This window comes from Phoenix dactylifera, chromosome 1 (genome assembly GCF_051530095.1).
Source record: "Phoenix dactylifera cultivar Ajwa chromosome 1, Ajwa_hap1_PhDact_Kaust_v1.1, whole genome shotgun sequence".
Taxonomy (NCBI): Eukaryota; Viridiplantae; Streptophyta; class Magnoliopsida; order Arecales; family Arecaceae; genus Phoenix; species Phoenix dactylifera.
Genome location: NC_143190.1, coordinates 14,094,581 through 14,105,517, shown reverse-complemented (window position 1 = coordinate 14,105,517; position 10,937 = coordinate 14,094,581). Strand labels below are relative to the sequence as shown.

The window sequence follows — 10,937 nt, the reverse complement described above, 5'->3', positions numbered from 1 at the left end:
GCAGTTTTCGGGTCTGAGATTCGAGTCGACTCCAGTGGAACGCGAGTCGACTCCGATGGTTGGCAGGTCGACTCCAAAGAAGGTAAGAGTCGACTCTCAGAGGAACACAAGGAAAAAGTCAGAGAACGATTTTCGGACTCTGAGATTCGAGTCGACTCCCGCAGTACGCGAGTCGACTCCGAGACTGAGCGACCATCAACAGACAGAAGACCATGTTACTGCCTCTGAGATTCGAGTCGACTTACAGACAGCTCGAGTCGACTCCGAGACAAGCTTCACGTCAAAAGGCAGAAGACCAACTTTCGGAAACTGAGAGCCGAGTCGACTCCAAGGAAGTTCGAGTCGACTCCAAGACTGGATAAGCCAAAAGACAGAGAATCGGGAGTTCGGGCTCTGAGATTCGAGTCGACTCCCAGGACAGTTGAGTCGACTCGAGTGGACAAAATTCAAAATTGGATCCACGGACTTCAGTGGATGAGCCGACTCCAAAATTGCCAGGTCAGCTCCAGAAGTTGGCGAGTCGACTCTAGGTCAAGACGAGTCGACTCCCAGTCAAGACGGCAACTTTAATTCAAATTTGGAACAGTTGCCGAGTCGACTCCGGAAAAGCGTGAGTCGACTCCTGCTACAGCCGAGTCGACTCCTGATCGCGCGAGTCGACTCCAACCCACCAACGGTCATATTGTCAGGCTGCGCAGAGTGTGCAGAACGGCCAGAAAAAGCAGAGTAACGGCTAGTTTCCGTGGGGGTTGGCTTAAATAGCCACAGAGGACTGTAGCAAGGCAGAGAACAGATATTCCACTCCAAGCATTCAAGTTTTCAAGCTCTCCAAGTGCTCTTAAACGAAAAAGGGAAGATCTGCATTTACTGCTCCAACAACTTCTTCCCAACAATCAAAGCTTCCTCCTCCTGCATTCAAGTCGACCACTCTTTCAAGAGGAGACTGGAGTTCCAGAAGCCATACCTCTTCACCAGCTTAAAAGCGTTTGAGGGCTTCTAACTCCTTTACGATTATATTGTTTTAAATCTGCTTTTTGAGAAGCTATTTTCTGTTTTCTTCTATCTCTTGTATTTACTTGATTCAATCGGGGGATTGAATCAAGGGGTTTAAGGTTGGTTGGTGAGCCAAGTTAAAACCAACGTGTGTAAGGGTTTGATTGTGAGCCCGGGAAAACAATCGGGGTTGGTTCTAGTCGGTGAGCCTGGGAAAACCGACCGAGTTCGTTGTGAGCTCGTAAAACAACAAGTTTGGTTGTGAGCTTGCAAAACAACCGGCTGTAATCCAAGGGGGTTATAGTGAAATTCCCAAGTGAGACTTGGGGAGTGGACGTAGGAGCAAGGGTTAGCTCCGAACCACTATAAAACTTTGTGTTTGTAGTGCATTGTCTCTCATCTTCTTCCCCGCACATTACTCACAGCACTAGGCTTTAATTAAATAACTTGCTATAGTTTTTAATTAATCATCCACAAAGTTTTAATTAGCCAAATTATTTTAAAAACCCAATTCACCCCCCCTCTTGGGTTGTCTATCTGGGCAACATATACTTAACAAATTAGACAAATCTAGAAAACTATATACTATGTACTGATACTGATGAACACCACGTTCTAAAAACTGTGTATCGATTTACTTAGAAGTGTGTATTAGCTTACTAGATGACTAGTTTGTTGTTTGATATCTAGCTATATAGTGTGTACTGATAAAATACATATTTTGAAACTGTATATTAATTTAACTAGAGGTGTGTATTGAATCACTGCTGAGTGTGTATCAAAAGGGCTTGTAGTATGTATTAGGAAGTCAATAAATGTGTATAACCCAATAATGTAATATGTACTAGTAAATACAATGTTCTAGAGACGATATATCAATTTGTTTGAAATGTGTATTGGATTACTAAATGTCTAATTTGTTAAATATGTAACATTTGTTGATATACTATATACTAGTGAATACTATTTTTTGGAAATTGTGTATCAATTTATCTAAATATATGTATTAACTTTCTAGATGATTAATTTACTTGGCATGCATCGTCTAACCACGTACTAGTAAAAAGTATGTTCTGAAAATGAGGAAAAGATGCCGCATTTGTTTTGTAATAACAAAACTTGCGATTTCATTAGTAAAAAAAATCTTTTAACTCTTTTTTTTGTGTTTAAGATGAGTTTTAGAGCAAACGTTGCAGTCCGACGCCTCACATGACTTTTGTTCTCCAAAAAAAAAAAAAATCCACGAACGCAAGGATATTCAGAGTTGGCAGCGCCTTGCCGCATCAATAGTCGTGAGACAGACAATTTTCATCAAACATCTGGTGTGCGGCCATGGCGGCCCCGGCATGGCGGCGCCAGGTGACTTTGGAGGTGCTCGGCCTTCAAACATTGCTCTTGGGCAGGCCAAAACCACTCCGTTGTGGTCGGAGGTGGCAGGAGGGACTGTGCGATGGTCGGAAAACCCCATCCATCGCTTCACTGTGGCGGAGCTGGAGGAACTGCAACGGAGGTATCCCCGGGTGGCGGTGGTCTTGTCGGAGTGGGTGTTGCAAACCAGGAGCCTTTGGGAGGATACAGCTGTGATCGCAAGGAGCCTGGGGCGGCAGGTTCCCTCGGAGTTGGTGGCGCGGGACCACCGGACCCGGGGCAAGTTGGAGAATGAGGTTGAGGTTTTGCTAATGATGCAGGGGTTTCTCACCATCCGGTTCATATCTGGCGACGACCGGGCGGCGGTGCTCGCAGATGGTCCGTGGCAGGTGGCGAGCCAGCTGCTGGCAATGGAGAAGTGGATGCCCGATTTCATTTCGGGTATCCACTCGGTGAGTCGTACAGTCATTTGAATCCGGCTGCCTAGACTTTCCCTTGAGTATTGGGATATGAAGGCTATCCGGGTGATTGTGGCAGAGGTGGGGAATCCCCTGGAGCTCGGCCGGTTCTCTAGGGAGAGGCAGTGCATCGGTTATGCAAGGGTGAAGGTCGAAATCAACTCCCTGCAACCATTGATCTCGGGGACCATCATCCAGGGCGTGAAGGCGAAGTTCTGAAAGACCTTTGCTTACGAAGATCTGCTGGGTCTATGTTACCGGTGTGCCCGCATGGGCTACCAGTCCGGCGAGTGCCGCCTCCAAGACTCGGGACTGAAAATAGGGGTGGAGCCGGGGCTCAAGGCGATGGAGGAATCCAGTGAGCCATCCAGTGGGCCGAAAGCACCCCCTCAGGTGGAGGGTTGTTCGGCTTTCGACCCGTGGATGACTGTCTCCCGGCAGAGGCATTTGAGGGGTGGTGGCGCTCGGGGTGGAGTGAAGAAGACGACCGAGGTGGCTGAGGTGCTTCGGCGGGCAGGCATGGCAAACTCGGTTCTAGGTTCGGCTGGGGAGGAAGTGCAAACGCCCGACTCACCGACGAACTCCGAAGGGTGGCTGAAGCCCAAGAAAATCGCCCGACGAATTTCGCCGGGGAAGGGCTCTGGGCTAAGCCACTTGGCCACTGGTGCGGCCTCGACCTCCCGACAGACTGAGTCAACTTAGACCTAGTTGCAGGTGGGAGTTGATCCGGACTAGACCCATGGCTTAGGCCTTAGGCCAGCCCCCGCAGCGCCCCGAGCACCGGGCTCACCGCCCAGAGATCAAAGCCTAGGACCAAGCAAGATCCGTGGGCCATCAAAAAAAGGGGCGGCTGAACGTGGCACAACCCGTTTGGCACGGTTCCCTTCCATGCGATGCGTGCAGAGGGCGGCGGCAAGCCAGGGTGCTGACCGGTGGAGGCTCTGCAGCTGGAGCCTGTCGTCGGCGGTCTTGGGAGGAGTTCGGCCAGTTGGCGTCGGGTCCGACGATGTCAAATGCAACGAAAAGGTGGCGAATGGGCACCACGGAGGCAAGTGTTTGCTTAGAGAGAAGGATGCACTGCCGGAAAAGACCGCTTCGCCCTCCTCGTCGACGGGTAGTGGCGAGATCCTGGCGAGGGCTCTAGTGGGCAGCCTGGTATGTGTGGCCGAAGGGGAGAACAGGGCTGATGTGGCACATGGAGACCCTACTCGCCTGCCGAATGCTGTGGCATGAGAGATTGGGACTACCTCGGACGCTGGTGTAGCAGGACCCGCATGTGGTCCGGCTCATGCAGAGATTGTCAAGCAGCTGAAGGAAGCTCTGCAAGATCAGAGATAGAGGGATGCATGGTACCATAGGGAGATGGATGGGTCACGGGAGATGGATGGGTCACAGGAGGTTGGGGCTCAGCCAGGCACTATCCAACCTTCTAAATGAAGGTGTTACTGTGGAATTGTAGGGGGGCGGGAAAACCATCCTTCATATCGGCTTTCTGAAGATTGGTAAGCTTTCATGATCCTGAGATTTGCATTCTATTTGAGACGAGATTGTCGGGGGTCAGTCTGGAGCGGGCTAGCATGCTATTCCGAGGTCTTGGGGGACATATGCAGTGGAGTCGTAGGAGTTGTCCGGGGAGATTATTGTTTTGTGGAGGATGGGGTCATGTAGTATTGACGTGTTTCATCGGTGCAGTCAGCAGGTGACCTTAGTGATATCAGAGGGTAGTGGGCCCCCTAGGTCTTATTGGCAGTCTATGCGAGCATAGAGTACACGAAAAGAAGAGTGCTTTGGGAGGAGGCCACTAGCCTCATCCAGTTGGGGCACCCGGTGATGATAGCGGGGGACTTCAATTGCATTGATGGCTCGAAAAAGAAGAGGGGCGAGAAGGCCTTCACCAACAAAATTGAGGTCCAAAAATTTCAGGACTTTATATTGTCGAAGGTTCACATGGTGCAACAACCTGCTAGAACAGGCACGAGTTTGGGAGCAGATAGACCGAGTATTTGCTTTGACCAGATGGATCTAGAGATTTTCGGATTATTGGGTGTGCCACCTGCCCAGGATTGCCTCTGACCATAACTCCATACTGGTGAGTACCTCACACGCCGTCCAGATTCATAGTCCATTTTGGTTTGAGAAAGTATGGTTGTCCTACTCGAGGTCGTAGGATGTGGTGAGGGAGGCTTGGCGATCGCCAGTTCGAGGGAGTGTGATATATAGGATGACTCGGAAGCTTGAGTTGACTAGATGCCGGTTGATCAGGTGGAATAAGAAGGAAGTGGGGAATTTGTTCAGGAGGGTGGAGGAAGTTAAAGCATCCATTACTAGTTTGCAGGCCCGAGAGGATAGTGGTGGAGGACTATCTGAGGAGGACCAGGAGGAGCTTAGGGGTCTATTGGCTATGCATCACTCTCTACTCAGGTAGTAGGAGGTGCTCTGGAGGTAGAAGTCTAGGATTTAGTGGATCTGTGAGGGGGACCAAAATAAGAGATTCTTCCATCAGTCGACTATCATCAGGAAACAGCATAATAGAATTCGCAGAATTAGGGATAGCAGTGGGCAGGAGTCAGAGGACATGGAGGTTGTGAGAAGGACCCTAGAGTAGTTTTTTCATACCAGGTGGACCGAGTCAGGGGGTATGGAGGGCAGTGGTGGTGGTTGGGGGCCGGTCCCATAGGAGCAGGTCACTGAGGAACAAAATGCAGTGCTGACCAGACCAGTATCGGATATGGAGATTCAGGAAGCCCTCTGGTCCCTGGGTGAAGGCAAAGCCTCGGGCCTGGATGGGTTCCCCTCAGTCTTTTTCAGGAGGTACTGGTCGATTGTTAGACAGAAGGTTTTAGAGGCTATCCAGTAGTTTTTGTATTGGCATCGATGCCCGAGGAGTGGAGGCGGACTTTCATCACCTTGATCCTGAAGAGACAAGACCCAGTAGAGCCGAGCCACTTCCGACCTATCAGCTTGTGCATTACCATGCATAAAGTGGTGGCAAAGGTTTTGGTTCAGAGGTTGAGAGGTATCCTGCCCAGGATCATTTGTTCTAAGCAGGGAGCTTCTGTTGGGAGACATTCGATCTCTGATAACATCCTCTGTGCTCATGAGTTTATGTCTGACCTGCAGAGAGCTCTCTGTTGTAGGAGTCTGATGGGGGTCAAACTGGATATGGAGCAGACATATGATAGGATGAAGTGGGATTTGTCAGGCGGTCGTTGTAGATGTTTGGCTTCCACCCATGGTGGATCAGGTGGATTCAGGGTTGCATACTGTCACCATCCTTTGCATTGTTGATAAATGGATCCTTGTCGTGGTACTTTGAGTCATCAGTGGGCCTGAGGCAGGGTTTCCCACTGTCACCACTTTTGTTCATTATTTGCTCAGATTCTTTGTCACGAGCGGTTCGCCATGCAGTAGTATCACAGGAGGTAGAGGCCTATAGGCCGGCGAGAGGTGCAGCCTGCATCTCACACCTGCTATTCGCGGATGATTGCTTGCTATTGACCTGCGCCACACGGAGATCAGCATAGACTATTAGCGGGATCCTGGGGAGATACTGTGGAGCTTTAGGTCAGATTGTCAACTTATCGAAGTCATCCATCTGTTTTAGTCCGACGATCGATCCTAGGGTGAAGGCCTCCATCATGAGCAGATTGGGGATTGACGAGCAGGAGGGGATTCATAGATACCTTGGGGTTCCGATCATGGGTCGACGTCTGCGGCGGGGGAAGTGCACATCTATGGAGGCGAGCATCAGACGCAGATTGGAGAGCTGGCAGGTGAGCACCCTGTCGATGATGGGTAGAGTTACTCTTCTAAGGTCAGTTTTGAGTTTCATTCTTATTTATTTACTATTCAATACACTGGTATCGGTTACTATGCTCCGAGACTTGGAGAGGATGTTCAAGAGTTTCATTTGGGGGCGTCGTGGGGATAGAGGGGGTGTCCACCTACTGGCCTAGGAGGTCATTTGTCAGCCAACCAGTCCGGGTGGGTTGGAAGTCCACTCTCTAATTGAGCGCAGGAAGACACCGGCCACTAGGCTTGCAGTTAGATTTCTTTTGGAGTCGGAAAGTCTCTGGGCTACTCTACTGAGGGCGAAGTAGGGGGACCCCACCACCTCGGCCACCTTTCGAGCTGGACGAGGTCATCTTTTATCTGGAGAGAGATATGTGCTCATGACCCGGGGGTGTTGTCGATGATCAGATGGAAGATTGGGGATAGTCGGACCATCAGCATTCTGGAGGATAGGTGGCTATCGAAGGGCACATTGCAGGACTGGCCCACACTGATGAACTATGGATGGTTGGAGGTTCACAAAGTGAGTGATTTGTTTGTCCAGGGGGAGCAGAGATGGGATACAGATATTGTTAGGTGGGTGTTTGGTGAGCAGCTTGCAGAGCAGGTGCTGACTTTACCAGTCCCGGTGGGGATGGCAGCGGATAGGAGGGTATGGAGTCTGTCCGAGCAGATGGTAGTGAGCTCCCATGACATAGCGCGGATGAGAAGAGGAGCGGTGCCCCGGCAGTTTGATGGCAATTGGATCTGGAGACTATGTGTCCATCCATGCGTCGTACTATTCCCGTAAAAGGTAGTAGGGCTGCCTTCCCACTAGGAGCATCCTGGCGCGGCGGGGAGTGCGAATAGCTGTAGATTGCGGAGTATTCCCGGAGGTGGAGGAGTCCATCTATCATGTGTTAGTTGAGTGCCCGTGGGCTAGTCAGATTTGGAGATGTGCAGGGCTCCTCTATGATCCAGGGCAGAGGTGGTCGTTCATTGAGGAGTTTCTACGCTTTTTGGAGGTCCCGAAGTCAAGGTCTGGGGCGGAGGAGAGAGGGACTTGTGTTGCCTTCCTGGCCACCCACTTTTGGTTGGATAGGAATGCACGAATCTTTGAGGGGCGTAGCTCACCCCTGAGGGCGGTGGTGGCCATGGCATTACTGCATTCGGAGGAGTTCTTTAGCACTGCTGTGAGTTCACCTACTGGGTTGGCCAGGGACATCTGGGGTACCCCTTCTGATGAAAGCACAAAAGTGCGATATATACATCACTTAAATTAGTATTATTGCTAACAAATAATGATAAAAGTGCTGCATTAATATTATATTTTTGTGGGGTGCAGATGATCGTAAATCAAAACTAAAATACGCATTGGGTCTAGAAATATACATCACCGCAGGTGACCAGCTAACCGCATGGTTCAACCCCAGTTGCACACTAGAAGGAGGCTAAGTTCAGCCATCCAATTCATTGCAACCAATTCCCAGCAGCCCCTACATCTCATCCCGATGGAGCCCTCGTGCAGCCCATCCTCTTCTCCCACGAGTGATCCACAGTGTCCAAGGCCATACTATCAGCTCCTTCAAGCCGTCCGCAAGTGAATCTCCCATGATCAGCTGGCTTCCGCTCATCCAGATTTCATCCGCCCGTCTCACGCGCCTCCCAGCCGTCCGTGAAGCCTCCCTACATCCGCGTCTCAGTCCCTAGCAAAGATCCCGCTTCATCCACGCGTTTACAGCACGTATCAGCTGCGATCAACCGTCCGTGATCAACCTCCCAACTCTCGGAATCCACGATCAGATCTCCCCCTACGTCCTGACTTCATCCAGTGATCACATCCAAGATTCTAGCATCCCACAATTTTCAGCCTTCCCTAGATCCCGCAAGCGTCTGTGATCCACCTTCTAGATCTTAGATTCCCGCATCCAAGTTTCCATTCCGTCCGCTCTCCACGCGTCCGTCCGTTCCTCCGAACCAGCTTCCGCGTCTGCTTCTCAGGCACCGCGTCCCAGCGTGCGACCCCTCACCTTCCGTGTCCGATCCTTCCGGAGTCAGCATCCCGTGTGATCAGGGGATCCATCGGGAGATATAGGAGGGCTCTCTTTTCGGCTGAGAAAGGGAGTGCTCATTCGAAGAAAACAGAGGAGGCAGCCATTCAAAGAAAGAAAAAAAGAAGAAGAAGAAACATGGCATCCCCTGATTCCGAAAAGAAAAAAAATGAAAGGGAGGCTAATGTTTGAAATGAGTGGCTGATTTCTTAGGGAGGGTGATGGAGGAACCTTTGATGTATTGCTTTTTGAAGTAAACTCTGAACTTTGGCTTTGAATGATTTATATCCACTGATATGTTCTTGATCCATGCATAGTTATTTCGTAGATAGTTCTTTAATGGCTTATGTATATTGATATATGGATTGCTTTAGTATTTGATTCGTCGTAGACGTAGTAACCACGATGAATTCTTAGAAGTTGAGTTTATATGTTCATGAAACATATACCATGATTAGATCTATCCTACCGTTAATCTTTAATCAAGAACCATAGAGTTTATTTCTTGGATGCAATATCATCAAGGAGGATTCCAGATCCCTACCATCTTTATTTCATTGAACTTTATTTATTGATCTATTATTATCTGCTTTTAATTTCTGAAAATCAACTGAGAATTACATCTAAAAATTACGCTAATAATCCATAGATCGTTCCCTGAGGAATCGACCTCGGACTTTCGAGTTATACTACTTGTGCGATTCTCCTGCACTTGGGAGAGCAGTTCTGTGACGCATCAAGTTTTTGGCACCGTCGCCGCGAAACGGCTGATTTATTAGTATAATTTTAGATTTAATTAGTATCTTAGTAGTTAGGTTGAACCTTATAGTAAAACTAAAACTGAAAAAGAAAAATATCTTTACTGCTGTTTTTATTCCCTGCATAGTCTGCATCAAACTCTGATATCAGAGTAATTCACCGTCTGATTGGACTCAAATTTGGTCATCTGGTGTAGGACGCGTGTCTCGTTCATCTGAAACCTTGCTGCTGTCTGTTTTGAATTTTCTGTGTTTTTTTTTTTTAGATTCAGAATTTTGTTGTTATCATATCTCATTAACCCTTGTTGCTAATTGAAAATTGATAAAAACTTTAAGAAAAGATCAAGGGTGATCATTTTTTTAAAAAAAATTTAAAATTAAATTTTGTATGCTAGGTTGGAATAGGGACAACACCGGGCGTTTGAATCGAAAAACTTTTGACAATTCCTTAGATCATATTATTGAAACTCTTTCGCAAAATCTCAAATCTGGTGAGATGGCTGATGACGATGTAGGAAGTCACCATGGTGATGAAGGTAGACCCCCAGTTATGACACTTCGACAATACTTACACCCTACAAACTAGTCAACCTTCATGCATGATTATTCCTGAAAACGTAAGACACTTTGAAATCAAACCAGGAGTAATTCAATTGCTGCCCAAGTATCATGGGATGGAATCCGAGAACCCTTATCTTCACCTTAAGAATTTTGAGAAAATTAGCATCATATTTAGAGTGCCAAATGTCTCGAAAGACGTCGTTAAATTGACCTTGTTTCCTTTTTCCTTAAAGGATAAAGCCAAAACATGGCTGAACTTCTTGAGACATAGATCGCTAGGAACATGGCATGATATGCAAAGAGAATTTTTGAAAAAATTCTTTCCCGCACAAAGGACTAACATTTTGAAAAGGCACATTAGTAATTTCCAACAAAAAGACCATGAAACATTTTATGAATGTTGGGAGAGATTTAAAGAGTTGCTTCTCTCTTGTCCTCATCACGGGTTTGAAACATGGAGAACCATTAGTTTCTTTTATGAAGGGTTGTCTCCACAGTTAAAACAATTTATAGAGACTATGTGCAATGGTCTATTTTTGGAAAAGCAACCCGATGAGGCATGGGACTATTTAGACTCTCTCGCAGAGACTGCACAATTATGAAATACAGGGGATAGAGTGAATAAACCTTTGCCTAAGCCTACTAGCATTGGACACGGGAGCCTTTACAACCTTAGTACTCAGGATGATATTCAAGCTAAAATGGCAGCCCTTACTAGGAAGGTAGAGGAAATGGAACTTAGAAGGATTGAACTCGTTAAGACCGTAGAACATAGCAGCGAGTGTTGTAGGATTTGTGAGATGCCGACCATCCCACCACTGAATGCCCCACAATACCCGCATTCAAGGAAGTCTTGCACGATCAGGACAATGTTATAAATATATATCAAAAATTTTTTAATAATCCTTTTTTGGGTACTTACAATCTTGGATGGAAGAACCATCCAAATTTCAGGTGGAGGAATGACCAACCTCAAC

The 10,937-nt window shown here is 47.8% G+C and overlaps 1 non-coding gene across 1 annotated transcript; it reads right to left on the bottom strand.

Moving 5' to 3' along the window:
- Nucleotides 1–10,301: 10,301 nt before the first annotated feature.
- LOC113462807 (small nucleolar RNA R71) lies at nucleotides 10,302–10,408 on the bottom strand. Its single transcript, XR_015974270.1, has one exon. It is a non-coding gene; the product is annotated as a small nucleolar RNA R71 (small nucleolar RNA).
- Between the last annotated feature and the right edge of the window lie 529 nt (nucleotides 10,409–10,937).